At 47.4% G+C, this 20,062-nt stretch overlaps 1 long non-coding RNA gene and 1 other non-coding gene across 2 annotated transcripts in view; both read right to left on the bottom strand.

The window, feature by feature from the left end:
- LOC132657535 (uncharacterized) overlaps nucleotides 1-3,162 on the bottom strand; it is a 107,071-nt gene extending 103,909 nt beyond the window's left edge. Inside the window, exon 1 of the long non-coding RNA XR_009595892.1 lies at nucleotides 3,004-3,162. This is a non-coding gene — a long non-coding RNA (uncharacterized LOC132657535). The remainder of the gene's footprint in view (nucleotides 1-3,003) is intronic.
- A 4,041-nt stretch (nucleotides 3,163-7,203) lies between these two features.
- On the bottom strand, nucleotides 7,204-7,275 carry TRNAC-GCA (transfer RNA cysteine (anticodon GCA)). The gene has a single exon. It is a non-coding gene; the product is annotated as a tRNA-Cys (tRNA).
- Nucleotides 7,276-20,062: the final 12,787 nt, after the last annotated feature.

The raw sequence follows: 20,062 nt of genomic DNA, 5'->3' as shown, positions 1-20,062 counted from the left end.
TCCCCAGCTCGCCATCTCTACCCCTTTACTTGTGCAAATAAATGATCTGTGCCCTGGTCCTTGCCACAGATTTTGCTTTTAAGGACACTCAAGCTTCAAAGAATCCAAGACGGGGAAGGAAGCATGGGAGCAGGAAGCTATGGAAATGGAATGACCTCTGAAGAGGCCTCGAAAGACAGGCATCCAGCAAGCGGGGAGCTGGAAAGGCCTGATCCAGAAGCACAGAGAGGCAGAGGCGTGGAGGCCTGTGGGCGCCTGGAGTCTCTGGAGCCCCAGGTTCACAGAGGGCAGCGGGCATCACCAAGACGTCATCTGGGGGCAGGCCAGGTAGAGCCCTGCCTGCAGAGTGGGTCAAGAGCGAAACACTCCTTCGTTGCACAGTAAGGTCTACTCAAGAAATGGTACACATATGACAAGGTACTCATCATCACTGATTATTAGGAAACTGCAAATCAAAACCACAGTGAGGAGGTGGCAGAGGATGAGACGGTCAGAGCACCTCTGACTCAGTAGACATAGATTTGAGCAAACTCCAGGAGGCAGTGGAGGACAGGGTAACCCGGTGTGCTGCAGGCCACGGGGTCACAAAGAGCTGGACACGACTTGGCAACTGCACAACAACAGCCACCTCACACCAGTCAGCGTGGCCATCATTAAAAAGTCTACAAGTAATAAATGCTGGAGAAGGTGTGAGGGAAAGGGACCTTCCTCCATTGTGGTGGGAATGTGAATTGGTACGGCCACTATCGAAAAGAGCGTCAGGTTCCTCAAAAAGCTAAAAATAGAGTTGCCATATGATTCAGCAATCCCACTCCTAGGCATATAACCAGACAAAACTCTAATTTGAAAAGATACACGGAAACAACATCAGCAGATGAATAAGGAAGAGCTGGTACATATGTACAATGAGATATTAGTCATAAGAAAGAATGAAGTAATGACATTTCAAGGAACATGGATGGACCTAGAGATACCATTCTAAATGAAGTAAGTCAAAAAGAGAAAGACAAATACCCTGTGATGTCACTCACATGCGATGAAGTGACGTAGCATGCAGGCATGCACCTGTGTTGGTGGCTTCCCAGGTGGTACTAGCGGTAAAGAACCCACCCGCCAGTGCAGGAGACCTAAGACACACAGGCTCGATTCCTGGGTCGGGAAGATCCCCTGCAGGAGGGCACAGCAACCCACTCCAGTACTCTTGCCTGGAGAATCCCATGGACAGAAGAGCCTGGCAGGCTATGGTCCATAAGGTTGCAAAGAGTCGGACACAACTGAAGTGCCTTAGCATGGATGCAGGCACCACTTACACGTGGAATCTAAACCATGACTCAAACGAGCGTATCTAGGAGACAGACTCACAGGCGTGGAGCACAGACTCGAGGTTAACCAAAGAGGGGCTTGAGGGGAGGGTTGGGAGCTTGGAGGTAGATTCAAACTGCTGTACATAGGATGGATAAGCAACAAGGTCCTAGTGTATCGCATAAGGAACCATATTTGATATCCTGTGATAAATCACAATGGAAAATATGAAAAAGAATTTATGTGTATATATATGCGTATGAGTCAGTTTTCTGTAGAGCAGAAATTGACACAATGTTGTCAATCAGCTATTCTTCAATAAAATTGCTTTTTAAAAAGAAACACAATGCCTTATTAAAGTGCATTCCTTGAGTTCTGCACCCCATTTGAGTAATCAAAGGCAAGGAGTCATTAAACAGAATAGGCATTGGGGCAGACCAATTCAGTCCTAGTGATCCCAGGATTCCAGAGGCATCTGCCTCTCTTAGGGGCTTGAACAACCCAGTATAGGCTAGCAGAGAGCTTTTGGCTTTTTAGTCAATAGCCACTGTCTTCTATGGATCACCAGAGGTAAAAGTGTGTTTATTTCATGTAAATTAAATGCCAGTGCTCTTTACCTTAGCTGGACTCATGGTTCTCCTCTAATTTCACAAGTGGGTCTTTGTACAATCATCACTCCCTGGACCGCTGTCCTTACTCTGGGGAGTTATTGATTCTATCCTCCACTTCTGAGGTCTTTGGAAACTCTGAAGATCCCAAAGTAGCAGCCAGTGAATGCCCAGTGATTCCGTTTCCAGACGAGTCCAGCTCTTCAGCTTTTCTACCCCTTTCAGTAGTCGCTTATAGTTCTATCATCACTTCCAATGAACAGTGGGATCTGAGGACCCCAGAACAGTGCGCCTGCAGCAGGCGCCGTCAGCGACTTGCTCACACACCCCAGCCTTGCCACTGCCTTGCACAACGGCTTAACTTCCAGCTACCTGAGGAAGCGCTGACTTGGATGGGTAGAGCCCTCTCTGCCCAAACCTAGGAGGCTCCGAGCACAGGGAACCGACGCCCGAGGCCCTGCAGCAGCCCTCCGTCCACAAGTGAATGTGGAAGGATAAACACCCCAGCTTCCTCCCCTCTAAGCTGTGATAGCTCTGGGGTGCCTGTTCCAGACTGACTTCTGGAGGTTCTATTAAGCTCTGGCTACCTGGAAGCCCTGGCTTAATTGTGTAGCTTTCTTGAGAGCCAGCCCCTTCCTCTCCTGCTTTCCATCCTCCTACCAACGTTGCCGGGATCATTTCTCAAATAGAATGCTTGGCATTTGATTTCTGGTTGTAGAGTTTCCTAAGAACCCAGATTTAGACAACTTTCACCAATCATGTCTTTCATTTTAGGGCCACTCTCACAACGCTTTGTTTTGCAAGGATTTTTTTTTTTCTGTTTCATTGGTTACATTTGAGGGTTTTTTTTCACCCCTATTTCTATATATTATTACCTTTGCAATAAAAATGTGCAGAATAGGTGGATGTCAGCAGGGCAGATAGAGTTCCCACAGGCTTGAGTGGGAAGAGATTACCCAGAATGTGTATAGAAAGACAGATGCAAGGGGAATTAGAAGCAGCTCACTGGCTAGTTAGAACACAGCAGATAAAAGGTGACAGGTAGCGATAAACAAAGATAAGATTTTCACTGAGAGAGTGGTTTGTCACTTACCCCTTCTCTAGAAGTATGGCAGAAATGTTGGCTACTCTCCTTACTGACGAAACTTCACCTTTGTTAGAAGGGTAGATTTGTTCAGCCACAAGTGATAAATCTTGATTGATATAATCAACAGTGACAACCTTGCTTCCTTATTACTCATCTTGTGCAGCTAAAAGTTGCCACGTGACTAGTTCTAGCCAGTGACATGTAAGGAAACGCCTACTGTAGGATTTGAGGCAGGCTTTGCTTTCACTATCCTATCCTCCTTTCTTGTGAGTTAAATGCAGATGTGATGCCTGGAGCTGCAGCAGGCACCTTGCAAGCAACGTGCTTAAGAATGACTGAGTGGATCGAAAAGAAAGTCAGAAAGAGCGTGTCTGCATTAAGCCTTATCCTGAGTTGCTGATATATGCAGTATCTGCTATAGAGAAAAATAGACCTCTATTTGTTCAAGCAATTTATGATTGAGTTTTCTGCTACTTGTAGCCTAAAGCATTCCGAAATCCTAAAAATATTCTCCATCAAATTTAATCTGCAAGTCCTTTAAAAAGGCATCAGTGTGTGTGGTTTTGTGAAAGTGACGACTAATTAGAAGTATCATTAGATCAATAAAATCTTGGTTAATTAGAGTTTAACTCAGTTTTGAGAAGATCCACTGATCAAATTTCAGTTAAATTGCAGGAAGTATGGAAATTAGTTGATGCATTAATTAGGAAGAGCTAAAGGTGAAAGACGGGTTTTAGAAGTGGTCATTAACCCAGTATGAAAACAGTCCATTTTCAGGGACTATTTGAAGACCATATTGCACGTATACATATTCTCCCTAGATAACAGAGGATTTTGCGCTTTGCTCTTTACCAATCAAGAATGCATCTTGGCTATGACCCCACATCAGTCAGAGGGCATTTCCTCATATTTTTCTTTTTGCAGCTGCGTGGTCCTCCAGTGTGTGGCTGTCTCAAGGTCTACTCAGACAATCTAATGGGTCGAATGGGCTTAGTATGTCCCGCTACACTTGTGTGTTGAAGCCATAACCCCCAGTACCTTAGAATGTGACTATATTTGGAGATAGGGCCTTTAAAGCAGTAATTAAGGTAAAACGAAGTAATAGGGTAGGGCCCTATCCAGAAGGACTAGAGTCCTCATAGAAAAAGAGAAACCAACCGGAGGGGAGAGCCCCGAGTCGAGGTCGCGGCTTGGCCGTGAGCCCGGGAGCTGGCCGCTGCGGAGAGTCTCCTCCACACGGCAGCATCGCAGGAGGGACCAGCTCATGCTGGTCAGAACAGCCATCGTCAGACAGCCTGCAAGTAACGATGGCTGGAGAGGGTGCGGGGGAAAGGGAGCCCTCCCACGCTCTTGGTGGGAGTGTAAGTTGCTGCAGCCGCTGTGAAAAACAGTACGGAGGTTCCTCAGAAATCTAAAAATAGAGCTTCCATGTGGTCCAGCAATCCTACTCCCGGGCACACACCCAGACGAAACTCTAATTCAAGAGATACATGCACCCCAGTGTTCGCAGCAGCAGCGTCTGCAATAACCAGGGCGTGGGAGCAAACTCAGCGTCCATCAGCAGATGAGTCGGCAGACGTGGGACGTACACACAGTGGGGGCTAATCAGCAATGAAAGGAGCAAGATGACGCCATTTGCCGCGACACGGATGCAACTGGAGATGATCACACTGAGTGAGGCGAGTCAGGAAGGGAGAGGCAAATAGCACGTAATATCACATATGCAGCCTCTAAAGCATGACAACAGTGAGCCCATCTATGAGACAGAATCGGAATCAAGGACAGAGAGAACAGACTGGCGCTTCCAAGGAGGAGGGAGATGGGAGAGCGGAATTCGGGATTCGCGAGTGCCAGCTGGGATAAGCAGGATGGATAAAGAGCACAGGGAACTGTAGTCAATGTCCTGCCATTAACCCTGCTGGAAAGGACACGGAAAAGACGGATATACGTGTGCGTGTGTGTGTGCGTAACAGCCACTCAGCTACCCTGCTGGAAAGAACACGAAAAAGACGGTATACACGTGTGCGTGTGTGTGTGCGTGTGTGCATAACAGCCACTCAGCTACCCTACTGGAAAGAACACGAAAAAGACGGTATACACGTGTGCGTGTGTGTGTGTGTGCGTGTGTGCGTAACAGCCACTCAGCTGCCCTACTGGGAAAGAACACAAAAAAGACGGTATATACGTGTGCGTGTGTGTGTGTCCGTAACCGAGCCACTCAGCTGTACTGCAGTAGTCAACACAACACTGTAAGTCAACTCTACTTGAAGTTTTTTAAAAATGGGGGAAGAAAGCACCAGCAACCGGGGCTCCTGGCTCTGGGACTCCACCCTCTGGGGGATGAGCCCTGCTCCCTCCTCGTGGCGGGGTGGCGGACGGTGCCCTCAGGTTTGGCCGGGGATGAACATGCGGCTGCTGTCCTGCACATGGGCGAGGGGAGCCCGGACGCCTCTGGCATAAAGTGGGGTGCGGGGGGGGAGCTGGCACAGCCTGCCCCAGGCCGCCTTCCGGTCAACCCCTCCCCAGCGTTTGCTGTCACACCGCCCACATGGACGGTCCCCCCACCCCACCCCCGACCCAGACTCCGGCCTGGCATTCCGGGCTCCGCGCTGAGCCGCAGCCTTCGGCCACGCAGCGGCGGCTTCCTCCTCACACCCGCCTGGCAGTGGGCTCCTGTTCTGCCAGCCAACAGTCATGCATGACTTTCAGGAGATGATACGCTGGGTCCCACCCTCCATACCGCTGGGGGCTTCTTTCCCCTACAACTTCTGCGTCCCCATTTCCATGGGGTTTGGAGGGAAACTGGGGAGACAGCTGCACGTGGTCCCCTCACCTTGACCTGGAAAGCTGCGTTACTCGAACACAGCGTGGTGTCAAGGGCCCTTGGCTGGGAGGTTAGAGGTGGAGTCCTTGTCCTCATCTGATCATCACGCATGTCACCGGGTACTTACACTCCTTTCCTTCATCAGCCCCTTACAGCTCCAACACCGACCTTCTTTAGGGAGCGCATTCCTGGACAGTGGACACCCGTCAGCTAACTCTGTGAGCTTTATATCCCTGCCATCGCTTCCTGTCACTCCACTGTATCATAAGTGAACATCTGTGTCCCTTGCCTTTTTCCCACTGTTCAAGGACCTTGAGGGAGTTCAACCAGAAAGAAAATCGGAAACAAATTACTCAGTGAGAACTGAAAGCTTAGGAGTCTCAAAATGAGGCAGAATCCTCTTGCCCCTTTCTTATTTTAGAATCCCCTGCTAGCAGCAGACTCTGCTGTTTCTTAAGCCCTATCCTCTTTAGAAATGAGGAGATGCTAAAAGGGCTTAAGCGAAAAGATTAGGCAAAGGAAGGCCCAAAGCTAATAGACACTGCCAGAGTGGCGAGGATACAGTCACTCATCCCAAGAGAAGCTATCAGAACCCAGGGACACGTCAAACACAGCACGTGCCCTCCAGGAATCTACAGTTCCATCAACCAGGTCTTCTTCACGGAGCCAAATTGGAAAGGAGCAGCTGAGTGTTTGCAGCTCTAGATAAATGTGAGGCTCAATGAGAACTCACTTGGTGGGGCCTACAGCCTGCAGGGGTGCAGCCTGTTATTGCCAGCCAAATGCCAGAGACTGAAGTGGAAGATGGAAATTCACCAAGATGAAGCCTCCGGAGCGCATGGCACAGAGACGGGCCAGCTCGGCGGGTAAGGGAGTAGCCAGCACAGCATAGGCAGGGGAGGCCGGAGGAAAGGACGCAGGGGTCGCAGCCAGCACCTCGCCCACCTAGTATTCTTGCCTAAAAAATTCCATGGACAGAGGAGCCTGGCAGGCTACAGTCTGTGGGGTCACAAAGAGTCAGACATGACTGAGAGATTGAGCATGCATGCAAGTAGGCATTTACTTTACGACGGTTTGCTCTGTGGGTCTGACTGGCTCCAGATCAGGGGAGTGGAGGCGCTGTCTTAGCAGGCAGTAGGTGGGCCTCAGCAGATGCTGTAGAGAGGGCCTGGACACCAGAGTGGCTGGACTAGGTGATGACCTTGAACACTCCTTTCAATCCTGAAATTCTATGCAGTTCTTAAAGTGAGAGAAAGTGAAGTCACTCAGTCGTGTCTGACTCTGTGTGACCCCATGGACTGTAACCTACCAGGCTCCTCCATCCATGGGATTCTCCAGGCAAGAATACTGGAGTGGGGTGCCATGCCCTCCTCCGGGGGATCTTCCCAACCCAGGGATCGAACCTGGGTCTCCCGCATTGCAGGCAGACGCTTTACCATCTGAGCCACCAGGGAAATTAGGCAGTTCTTAGAAAAGTGTAAAATGCCTCACGGATGTATTATTATTACTGCATACTCTATGGGCCCAATAAGAAGAGGCTTAATACGAATTGCTAGGTAGCTGAAAGTTGCTACAAGAAGTGAAATTATTCTCTAACAGAGCCACAGCTGGAACCCCCTCTCAGGGCAAGATAAATTCCCATTACACCATCCACCCTGCTAGAACCTTCAGTCATACATTAGATTCCGGGCCTCAAGGAATTAGATCCACGCAAAGATGAGGAAAAGTGAGGAAGAAGAAATAAATCCACGTGGAAGCGGTAAGGCCAACGTGGGAAGCCACGTCTGTGAACAAATCGTATGTTGTTGGAGAACAGGGGCAAAGGCAACCAGCAGGAGGTACCCCCTCCTGCCAAGCCTTCCAAATAGTTAATAACATCTCTACTGATCCATTTATTGCAATAGCTTCTGCTTATTGTCTCAACTGGACTGACTTGTAACTTCTAAAGGGGGATCAGATATCTTCACGTCCTCAGTGATTAGCATAATACCTGAAAGAGAACAGGAATTCAATAACTGTTTGATGAATGGGTAGATAGAGGGAATGGCCAGCTGACCGGTTCACTGGCTGGACAGATGGGATATGTGAAGGCTGCCAACCCTAAGCACCCAAGCGTGGGCTTGCTGGTCTGGTGCTGACGAACGTTGGCCCAGAGCCTTCGAAGATGATTGGCTGAGGAGGACAAAGAAACCTGGACGTTTATCAGTGGTCACCTCTGCATCCACTTCTCCCTTCAACTGTTCTATAAACCACTGTGGAGCCCTAGGATGGGTCCTTCCCCTTTTAAGCGTATCATTAATTTATTTAATAAATATTTACTGAGCACCTCGGTCCCTCTGCTAGGCACTGGAGGTAAGGATTTAAATAAGCTGGGACCTTGACCTCTCCTAACCAAATAAGCACTCCATACTATTTCACACGTGCAGTGACGGTGAGAGAACAGGGCATTGCAGGACCATGATAAGAGGGGTCACAAATCCGGATCCAGGGCAGATCAGAGAAGGCTTCCCCCAGGAGTGGCCTGGGGAGTAGAACCCAGCTACGGCGAGCAGGGTGAGTATTCCAGGCAGAAGGAAGAGCACGTTCAAAAGTCCCGAAACCAGCTAAGAGTTTCAGAGACCGAGAGACATCCTCTGGAGCCACAGGCTGAGCCATCAACAAGTGTGAAGACTCCATGGAAGACCCCTTTTTATTCGAACTAAAAAAAAAGGGCTATTCACTGAAGTCTTTTTGCTGTCCTGGAAGAACCGACTGACAAGCTCCTGGCCAGTGAGGACCGTGTTTTATTCATCGTGGTGGTCCCAGACCACTAGCTTTCTTGCACAGAGAAGGAGCTCAGCATCTTTTGCACATCTTAAACTTTCCCTGATGCACGAGCGGATTCCAATTTTCTTCTAGAAGACTCAGTACTCCAGGGTGGTCAGACTGAAGGGAACTTCCTTGTGATCCCGACTATAGCAGCAACTCTGTGTCAGCGTTTGACCCTAATTTGAAGCATGGTGTTGGAGAAGACTCTTGAGAGTCCCTTGGACTGCAAGGAGATCCAACCAGTCCATCCTAAAGGAGATCAGTCCTGGGTGTTCATTGGAAGGACTAATGCTGAAGCTGAAACTCCAGTACTTTGGCCACCTCATGTGAAGAGCTGACTCACTGGAAAAGACCCTGATGCTGGGAAAGATTGAGGGTGGGAAGAGAAGGGGATGACAGAGGATGAGATGGTTGGATGGCATCACCAATTCGATGGACATGAGTTTGAGTAAACTCCAGGAGTTGGTGATGGACAGGGAGGCCTGGCATGCTGCAGTCCATGGGGTCGCAAAGAGTGGGACACGACTGAGCGATTGAACTGAACTGAATGACTGCATATCCACATGCCTTTGTCTTCTTTTGAGTTTCTCAAGAGGCAGACCCTAAGACAAAAAACAACACTAGCAGCTCATTAGAGAGAGGATCCTAGGAAATGCCGGTAGGGAGGGCAGGAGCAAGACAGACAAGGAGTGAGAGCAAGAGAGCGCGTGGTGGGGGTGAGTTTACGACGTGGGATCCGGGCTCCATCCTGGGGAGTCTCCTGGCAAACAACCCAGAGCCGGCTCAGCCAAGGAGACAGAGCAGGGTTAGGGGTCTTGGCCCCGCCCCTCCCGTCTCGCACTGCTTGGAGGCAGCTCCTGAGAAGTGACCTGCCGGTGTCTCTGGCCTGCCCCACATGCAGACAAAGGAAGTGAGGGGTTGAGGGCAGGCAGTGATAACATCTGCTGCAGCTCCCCTCCCACGTAGGCCCTCAGCTCCACTCATGTGCTCAGGGAGACGGGAGGTCAGGCCCCTGAGCGCCGGACCACCGTCTGCTCTTGGGCTGCAGGGGATTTCCTGACGGCAGGCAGGCGAAGTCGCCCTACAGTCTGTGTGATTTCCTGGGGCACCGAAGAAGTCACGCTGCTCTTTGCTGCATCTTTTTAAGCGTCATGCTCCCTTCTTCCTCCCCGCCCTCACATTGTTCTTACACTGTAGCATTTCATCCTATGTATTGCTATAATTTTTGTTTTCAATCAAAATGCTGTTCATTCAAATCCTTTCCCTCTCACAAGGCTCCTTGTTATCTGCCTCACTCTTCCACATGGCGGCCACTGAACAGACCCGGGAGGGTCTGACGGTGATAGGAAAACTAGAAATCGCTTGGATGAGGTCAACCAGCAGCATAAAAAGAGAGCCAGGACTCAAATTCAAGTCTTTAGTCTTCTAGTTCAAAGGTTGATGAACTGTGATCCTTGGGCTGATTCGGCCTAAGATCTGGTGTTACAAATAAACTTACGATAGGACAATCATTCACATATTATGATGCACTTTCTTTCATGCTACACTAGCAGAGGTGAATAGTTGTAACAGAGACAGTCTCACAAAGCCAAAGGATTCGCTGTCTGGTCCTTTATGTTTTCTGCTCTCCCCACGCCATCCATAGTCACAATACACTCTGCTGTTTGGACTGCACCAGAACCCAGAAAAGTGGGGATTTGTTGTTTAATAGGTACAGAGTTTCAGTTTTGCAAGATGAAAAGAGTTCTGCACCCCAGTGTTCATTTCTTCCCTGTTTACAGTAGTCGTGGCATGGAAGCCACCTAGATGTTCACTGACAAAAAAAATGGATAAAGAAGTTGCGGTACCTATGTATAATCGATTACTACTCAGCCGGGAAAAGGAACAAAACTGAGTCAGTTGTAGTGATGCAGGTGAACCTAGAGCCTGTCATACAGAGGGAAGTAAGTCAGAAAGAGAAAAAGAAAAACAAATAGTGCATATTAATGCATTTATATGGAATCTAGAAAAAATGGTACCGATTAACCTATTTGCGGTGTTGGAGAAGACTCTTGAGAGTCCCTTGGACTGCAAGGAGATCCAACCAGTCCATCCTAAAGGAGATCAGTCCTGGGTGTTCACTGGAAGGACTGATGCTGAAGCTGAAACTCCAATACTTTGGCCACCTGGTGCAAAGGGCTGACTCATTTGAAAAGACCCTGATGCTGGGAAAGATTGAGGGCAGGAGGAGAAGGGGACAACAGAGGATGAGATGGCTGGATGGACATGGGTTTGGGTGGACTCCGGGAGTTGGTGATGGACAGGGAGGCCTGGTGTGCTGCGGTTCATGGGGTCTCAGAGTCGGACATGACTGAGCAACCTATATGCAGGGCAGGAATAGAACTTCAGGGGGAGAGTGGACTTGTGGGCACAGCGGGGTAAGGAGAGGGCGGGACGCGCTGGGAGAGGAGCACTGACGCTTGGATGATACCGGGTGTGCAACAGACAGCTGGGGGGCTGCTGTGCAACACACGGAGCTCAGCTGGGGGCTCCGGGATGACCTAGAGGGCTGGACGGCGGGGTGGAGGGCGGTCCAAGAGCGAGGGTTATATGCATACACACGGCTGATCAGGTTGTTGTACAGCAGAAAGCGACACAGCAATGGAAAGCCGTTATAGTCCAGTAATCAGAAAGGAGAAGAGTTCTGCGGGCAGATGGCGGTGACAGTGACAGAAAGCTCAGTGTGACTGTGCTCAACGCCAACACCGTGCGCGCAGACATGATTCAGACGGTACATGTCGTTACGTGCATTTCAGCACAATAGAAATAAAAAAGGAAGCAACAGAAAAGCGTGTCCTGTCTCCCATTTTATAGTGAGAAAATTAAGGCACAGGGAGGTGAAGTGACTTGCTCACGATCACTTAGCTGCTTAAGAGGCAGAGGCGAGTCTCAAACCCGTAACTCCTGACGGTGCGTTTCCGTGATTTTCCTGCCCAGCCTCTGCTGCCCTGGGCTCCATCATGCTGCTCCCTAGTTTAACTCATAAATATCCATCCATTCAGACAACAGCCACCCTCAATAGACGGATAGCTTTCTGTTGGGTATGAGAGATCTAGGTGTATACTGTGATGTTTTTCTTGTTGCCTTCCACCCAAACAAACATAGCTCTGGTACAAGAGAAGTTATAAGAATCCAGGAACAAGCTATACGTTTTGATAATGAAGGTGGCTTGTGTTTTTTTAATGAATCATAATTTGTTGCGGTAGAAACGTAAGCCTTTCAAGTGCAGAGGAAAGATTCGTAGCGTAGCCGGTGAGAACACCATCTCACTGGTGAAAGAAATACTCCAGAAGGTTCGGCACATCCAGTTGCGGCCATTCTAAGGCACAGAACTATTCCAGCGGGACCACATGATTCAGATAGCTGTCTGACAAATGTATCAATGATAAAAGAATTACAAAAATTGTACACATGCTTCACTGGAAGTATATGTATACGTGACTAATCGAGAATCACCACGACACTCAAAAAAATTTTGCTATCCCATCATAATTCATCTGTACCCATATTAACACTTCACTGTTTAAATAATAAATTCAGATTATCTTATGACGAAAAATGCGTTCTTGATTTTTATACACTTTGGGGTTAAAACTGGCAACCTAAACTATCACACCAAGCGTCTTAGTGTGTAAATTTGACAATGCTCAGAGTGGCCCGCACCAGTTCAACAGGACGAGCCTGTTGCCTCTTCTGTCCTCCCCTGTTCCCTTGGGCTCATTCCTAAATGCCCACCACACCTCGGGGCTTTCTCTGTGTCCTAAGTGATCTTAGGTGCACGTCTCTCACGCTGTCTTATTCCCTCCATTCTAAACAGAAAGGCCGCTCTGGTACAAGATAAACGTCAAGAGTCCAGAACCGCAGCCGGAGGCGGCAGCAGTTATCAGGGTCTTGCCCTCTTTTCTAAATGCTTTCCCCTAAATCTCCATGTTCCTCACACTGCAGGTCAGTAACCGAGAGCCCGCAGGCCAGCACCAGTCCTCAGCAAACCCTCGAGGCCCCTCGTGGTTCTTTGCCAAGGGGTGCTGGTCTTCCCTTGGACGCGCCGTGCTGCGCCCCTCCCCCATCCCCTCGGGACGGGCCCGATTCCTTCCTTATTCAGAAATCCGAGTCTTCGTCAGTTACCCTTGAAGAGGGTTTGGTTTCCCTGATATGCTCTGCCTGCCAGGAATACCGGGTCCCTCCCTCTGCCTACTCTCCCAAGAGGGCAGCCCCGCACGACCCTTCTTTTGGTGCTGAGCACGCTGCCTGCATTTGGCTGGTATCTGCCACTTAGCCGAGGCGCAGGGAGGGGCTGCTTCACATCTTTGTGACAGGAAGCATCAGTTCCTCATGGGCATCCAAGCCGAAAATAGACTTCCCCACCGGGCAGACACACAGCAGGCACCCACTACCGGTGCCCTGGAAACGCCTTCCCCCACCCCTCCGTTGCCCCCCGTTGAAGCCCCGTTTGATTGATTGCATCCCTCCCTACTTGATCATATCATCCTGAATGTTAAGCAGCCAGAACACTCACTGACTGACAGTTACCCTACCCGAATCCCCATCCATTCAACCCCCCGCGCAGAGCTCCTAAGATTAGGTCCAGAGGCATTCTCCTAACTCTGAGAGGTAGGTGCATATTTTAAATGACAACAACCCCATCTGAAGTGCTAATTGCTAAGATACACTGTGAAGCAGCATTTTTAAATGGTAACATTTTAGCCTTTACTCCTGGTTGGTGTTTAGACTTTGACAACTACAGCTCTCTAGAAGATAAATTATTTTGGGAACAGTTTGGGAAGAGAACTGGCTTCTGTTCAAATTAACGTTTGTCACCATCATACACTTTGCTTCCGCACCCTTTCATCTCCTACTTTTAGCTCCTCGGATTTGTTAATTACGCCACATTTCACAGGAGAGAGGTGTCAACCTTGAGGAAGGCGGTGAGGAGCTGGGGGAAGGAAAGGGGCCTTTGACCTCAGAGCAGAGCAGGTGAGTTATTTTAAATGCAAGGAAGAAAAATGTCCATTTTTTTAGTTACAGGGAATTAGAGGAAAAGATTAAAACAACAGACTTTTAAGAATGAAAGACATGCCGTATTAAATTAAAATCTTGGACAAACACCAAAAACAGACTGTAGTTTGAGGAACCTGTGCCAAACGGAAAGATTCTGTTTCCTCAATCTATCGAAGTCCTATATCCCAGGACAACTGAGACTCACAGCTTTCAAAACATCTCAACTTCTTAAATCATGACACTCTGTGAAGATTCTGGGTCATCCCCAGGATTCAGGGCACCCCAAAGATCAGCTTCCTTCTTCCTGGCCTCCCTCCTTCATGTTGATTCTAGCAGTTGATATTTCAAGATGAGGATGACAAGAAATAATGCCATTTTCCTCCACTGTTTTAAAATAAGAATTGTTGAACTCACACATGACTGTCACTCACAGCCCAATAGGCGACTGACACTTTTTTACAAAGTTATTTTTTCTTTCAAAACAAGGGTGACAATTCCTGCATAAAATAAATCCTCCATCAACCGGGAAGCACAATCTCTAGAATTTTTTGGCACACCACTTTTGGGAGAAAGAGGTGATTGAGATGAAGAGAGTTAAACTTTGACCACACTTGTTTAAAGCAACTTTAAAAAGCAACTTCAGGCTGCAGCCCAGAGTCAGGCAGATCCCACGCAGTTTCTTTCTCATTCTGAACGTGTGGTTTTCGGTCAGGACTGATCAATGGTTATCAATGGTGCTGACCCTTGGCCGCATTAAGACCCTGACCATCAAAGGAAGAATAAAGACTGTTTGATGCACTGTCCTTCCTAAGGCAAGAGATTAGGCCAGAACATCAGGAAGTTTTTCAACATTAGCTCAAACCTTCATTTTAACCAACTGATTAAAGAAGCTACAGTCTAGAATCCTCAATTCGTGTTTAAACTCTTACCTCATCGGTAAAATCAGAAGACTCCATTAGAACGTTTATGAATTTGTTTAAGAAAGATCTATTAAGTGCCTAATCTGTGCCAGACGCTGCTAGGTGCTGTAAATAGAGACATGAACAAAGTTCTTGCCTTCAGATGAATTACAGTTTAGCAAGAGAGATGGATATAAAACAGTTGCATAAATAATTTATAACTGCAGTTGTGGGAGAGTTACCAAGAGCTAGTGCAGAATGTTATGAGACAGTGTCATCGGGACAGAGAATCCCCATCTAGGATTCCTAGATCCCAGTTATGAGAGCATGTGCAAAGGTGCTGAGGTGGAGTGGAGCCCAGTCCTTCATAGGAGATGAAAGTGGGGAAACAGCAGTATGGATAAGCTGAGATAGGATCAATGAGCAGCCAGAGAGGAGCCCAGAGACCAAGCAGCGAGGACCAGAACCGGCCTCACCGGTCAGAGTGGCGAGTTTATACTTCATCCGAGTAGCAGGCAGAATTGTGGCCAAGGAACCTACGTGTCCCCCGGTATCTGTTCAAGCCTTCTCCATTTAGCAACAGAGCTCCAGAATTCAGCCAGACACACAGTTGCCCAAAAGAAAGACCTTATTTCTCAGACTCCCACGTGACTGAATTCTGACCAGCGAGGTATACGCAGAAGTGGTAAAAGCAGCTTCTGGGAAGTCAGTGTCTTTAAAGAAGGGGAGTGGTCTTCCCTCTTCTCTCAGGTGGGATTGCTGTCATGATGGCAGGAGGCTAAGCAGCCACCAGGGACCGTGAAGTTGGAAGTCACTCGCTGAGGGTAGCCATGCCGCACGATGAAAGGCGCCCAGAGGCCTGGCACCTGAGGGGCCACACCGGCCACAGCTGGGCGTGTCTGGCCTGCTACTTCCACAGAACTACCTGAATGGCACACCTATCCAAGCTGCTCAGTTTAGGCTTCCCGCCGGTCTCTGCCCAGCCTATTCTTAATCGATACAGAACGCATTGCTCAAAGATGAAGTTTGGGGTTGACATGTACACATGACTATATTTAAAACATAACCAACGAGGACCTCTGTAAAGCACAGGGACCCTTCTCAGTATTCCGTAATAACCCGAATGGGAAAGGAATTTGAAAAAGAATAAAATTAATAAAATTTTAAATATTTAAAAAAGAAAAGTCTTTCTTTCGTGGTGGGATTATAAGCTCTTAAATTCACAAATTTCTATGACTTTCATGAGTTATCAGAATATTTAATATAAGAAATAAAACTGTAGCAAAACTTTTGTTTGCTTATTCATTCATCGTTTTATTTACACGCTTAATCATTTGGCCCCAGCTGTGTACAAAGTACTTGTCTTAGATGCTATCGAGGACAAAATCACAAATAATTTGATGCCTACCCTAAAAGGATTTATAACTTGGAAATACAGGAAGTATTTACAGGTAACTAGTAAAATGCAGATGACCGAAGATGACAGTTAGGGAAAAGCTGATGTTAAGAGCATAGATGATTCATAGAGATAAAACTATCACACTGTGAGCACTCAGAAAGCTATCACATAGCCTAAGCTTGCTTAATGCGTCTGCTCCAATCCAGAAATCACCTACACTAATGCTCTGAGGCACGGAGTCTCAGAGCACCAGGAAACTTTAGAGGAACCAAGTGTTTGTGCAACTGAATAATTAATAGGATTCTGCTGACCTCAGAGACCACTCAGGCAAAATAAACAGGCAAAAACCATTGCTTCCTCTGAAAGCAGGGATTAACAAAGAAAACTCAGCCCAGCATTGGGCTTCAAACACCTATTGATAAAGATCTGCTTCATCATTGTCATGGCCAAAGCTCGTCCCCAGTCATACCGTAGGTTGCTGAGATCTTACTTTAGAGTTAACCCTGCAGACTTTATGGGAGAGATACCTGATCCCTTGATTAAGAGTTGAAAAGCCGAATGCTTCAGTGAGCAGTGCTTTTGGACCATTCACACTAGCTGAAGGAGGAAGCCCATGGCAGACCCACGTCCTATGGAGTCTTGGGTAAGCAGGCAATAGAGGGGAGGGAAGGACGATCCTGAGTACCTCTGTGCCAGGAATCGTGTAAAGCAAACGTTACATAGACACTTGTTTACTGTTTATACCATCTTTGCGAGATATGAGTGTTATCTCCCTTTTACAGGTAAGGAAAATGAAGCTGAAGATCTGATTTAAGCAGAAGATGCACCCAGGTCGCAATCAGACTGCAATCCAAATGTTAAGTCAGGCTCCATGAAGCTCTGTGGGGGAGAGTGTCTTTGTTGCCCATGAATTTGAAGTTCGTGCTTTGTCGTGAAAAAATTCAGAGGTGAAGTGATAGGTAAGAAGTGGATTTATTTAGAGAGAAACTCCATAGACAGACTGTGGGCTGTCTCAGAAGGTGAGAGAGAGAGACAGAGCCTCAAAATATGGCATGGTTAGTTTTTAGGGGCTGGGTAGTTTCATAGGTGGGTGTTGGAGAAGACTCTTGAGAGTCCTTTGAACTGCAAAGAGATCCAAACAGTCCATCCTAAAGGAAATCAGTCCTAAATAGTCATTGGAAGGACTGATGTTGGGATGAAACTCCAATACTTTGGCCATGTGATGTGAAGAGCTGACTCATTTGGAAAGACCCTGATGCTGGGAAAGATTGAAGGCTGGAGGAGAAGGGGTTGACAGAGGATGAGATGGTTTGATGGCATCACCTACTCAATGGACATGAGTTTGGATAAACTCCGGGAGTTGGTGATGGACAGGGAGGCCTGGCGTGCTGCAGTCCATGGGGTCGCAAAGAGTCAGACACAACTGAGCGACTGAACGGAAGTGAACTGAATAAGTGGGAGGATTATTCCAACTATTTTGAGGAAAGGGCAGGGATTTCCAGGAACTGGGCCACCGCCCACTCTTTGGCCTTCCATGGTTAGCCTCAGACCGTCGTGGCACCGGTGGGTATCTTATTTAGGTGCTAGAGTACGGCAGCGAGTGGATGATGAGGCAGCCAAGTCTTCTGCCATCTTGGATCCCGGGGGTTCTGACCAGTCTTTGTCATGTCCTATGGCTATGCCATTCTTTCAAAGGCTGTGACCTGCCCCTCCCCTCCTGTTTCACCTGCAGCTGCAAGTTGGAAGTGAGGGTTGTTAGCAGATAACCTCCAAGGGCGTTTTCCTTGTTAGTTCTCCACCTAATACTCAATGAGACTCTTTCGAAACCTTGGGAGTGCCTTCCAGTCCAAGGAATAGCAGTCTTCCCTTTGTACTAAACTGATAAATTCAGCATAATAAACCAACTCTCTCTATAGCTATTTTTCTTCTTAAGACTTGAAAACATCTTAAGATTTATGCAAACTGGCACTTCCAAACTTTCGTGAGGAAAAAAAAAAAATGAGAAAAATTTGACCACATCAACATTTAAAAATTTGGGTTCCATAATTCCATTTGACGCTGGGTTTTTTCTCTCTTGAATAAAAGTCTGGGGGTAGCCACAGAAGCTAGTGTAATAGCCTAGCACCATGAAGGCACGTTAAGGTTCTCCAAGGCCAGGACCCTGTCATTCCTATGATGTGGTCCTTGTCACTGTGGTCTGAGAGATGGTCAGAGAGCTCGAGGTGCAACATCTTATAAATCACATTGTCATTTTTAAACGATGTATTTGCTAGCGGTTGGCATTCCCATGGTGAAATGTATGCTCTTACACAGTCCTGGGGGTGTGTGTGATTATACATTGGGACAACCTTTCTGGGGGACAGTTTGATACTTTGTATTATGAATCATACATGTACATAATCTTTCACCCAGTATTTATATTTCTAGGGGAATATTTATCTCTGTCGCCCCTTGAATCTGGCTGACCTGCTCTGACGTGGAGAAAGAAGTAGAAGTGATATCCTGGGACATCCAAACTCAGGCCTTAGGAGATTTATCAGCTGCATACACTTCTCTTCCTGGGAGTAAGCCACCGTGCTGTAAAGGAGACCAGGTTTCACTATAGAATGATAAGAGGCCAACTTGGAAGAGGAGACACTTGCCTTTTCTTTTTCTTTTCTAATTGATGTATAGTTGATTGATAATGTGGTATTACCTTCAGGTATATAGCACAGAGATTCAAATAGAAAGATAGGTTTTAGTAGATATCCTTTCTTAGATTATTTTCCCCTATCAGTTCAGTTCATTTCAGTCACTCAGTCGTGTCCAACTGTTTACAACCCCATGAACTGCAGCATGGTAGGCCTCCCTGTTCAGCACCAACTCCTGGAGTTCACCCAAACTCACGTCCATCGAGTCCGTGATGTCATCCAGCCATCTCATCCTCTGTCGTCCCCTTCTCCTTCTGCCCCTAATCCCTCCCAGTGTCAGGGTCTTTTCCAATGAGTCAACTCTTCGCATGAGGTGGCCAAAGTATTGGAGTTTCAGCTTCAGCATCAGTCCTTCAAATGAACACCCAGGACTAATCTCCTTTAGGATGGGTTAGTTGGATCTCCTTGTAGTCCAAGGGACTCTCAAGAGTCTTCTCCCACACCACAGTTCAAAAGCATCAATTCTTCGGTGCTCAGCTTTCTTCACAGTCCAACTCTCACATCCATAACGACCACTGGAAAAACCATAGCCTTGATTAGATGGACCTTTGTTGGTAAAGTAATATCTCTGCTTTTTAATATGCTATCTAGGTTGGTCATAACTTTCCTTCCAAAGAGTAAGCATCTTTTAATTTCATGGCTGCAATCACCATCTACAGTGATTTTGGAGCCCAAAAAATCAAGTCTGACACTATTTCCACTGTTTCCCCATCTATCTCCCATGAAGTGATGGGATCAGATGCCATTATTTTAGTTTTCTGAATGTTGAGCTTTAAGCCAACTTTTTCACTCTTCTCTTTCACTTTCATCAAGAGGCTTTTTAGTTCCTCCTCACTTTCTGCCATAAGAGTGGTGTCATCTGCATATCTGAGGTTATTGAGATTTCTCCTGACAATCTTGATTCCAGCTTGTGCTTCTTCCAACCCAGTGTTTCTCATGATGTACTCTGCATAGAAGTTATAAGCAGGGTGACAATATGCAGCCTTGACGCACTCCTTTTCCTATTTGAAACCAGTCTGTTGTTCCATGTCCAGTTCTAACTGTTGCTTCCTGACCTGCATACAGATTTCTCAAGAGGCAGGTCAGGCGGTCTGGAATTCCCATCTCTTTGAGAATTTCCCACACAGTTTATTGTGATCCACACAGTCAAAGGCTTTGGCATAGTCGATAAAGCAGAAATGGATGTTTTTCTGGAACTCTCGTGCTTTTTTGATGATATTTAGTACAGTCCCCTGCTACAGTTGGCCATCTGTTCTACACATGGTAGTGTGGACATGTTAATCCCCAAATTCCTAATTCATGGAGAGACTGCCTCTGATGAGACTGCCTCAGTCAGGCTCTCAGCTGAATATGCAGCCACAAATGCGGCTATAACGTGCAGCTGAAGCTGCTGCACGTGGAACGGAAC

This window comes from Ovis aries, chromosome 1, assembly GCF_016772045.2.
Source record: "Ovis aries strain OAR_USU_Benz2616 breed Rambouillet chromosome 1, ARS-UI_Ramb_v3.0, whole genome shotgun sequence".
Classification (NCBI taxonomy): Eukaryota; Metazoa; Chordata; class Mammalia; order Artiodactyla; family Bovidae; genus Ovis; species Ovis aries.
Note: the sequence above shows the minus strand (reverse complement) of the source record. Positions and strands in the feature narration are given on the sequence as shown.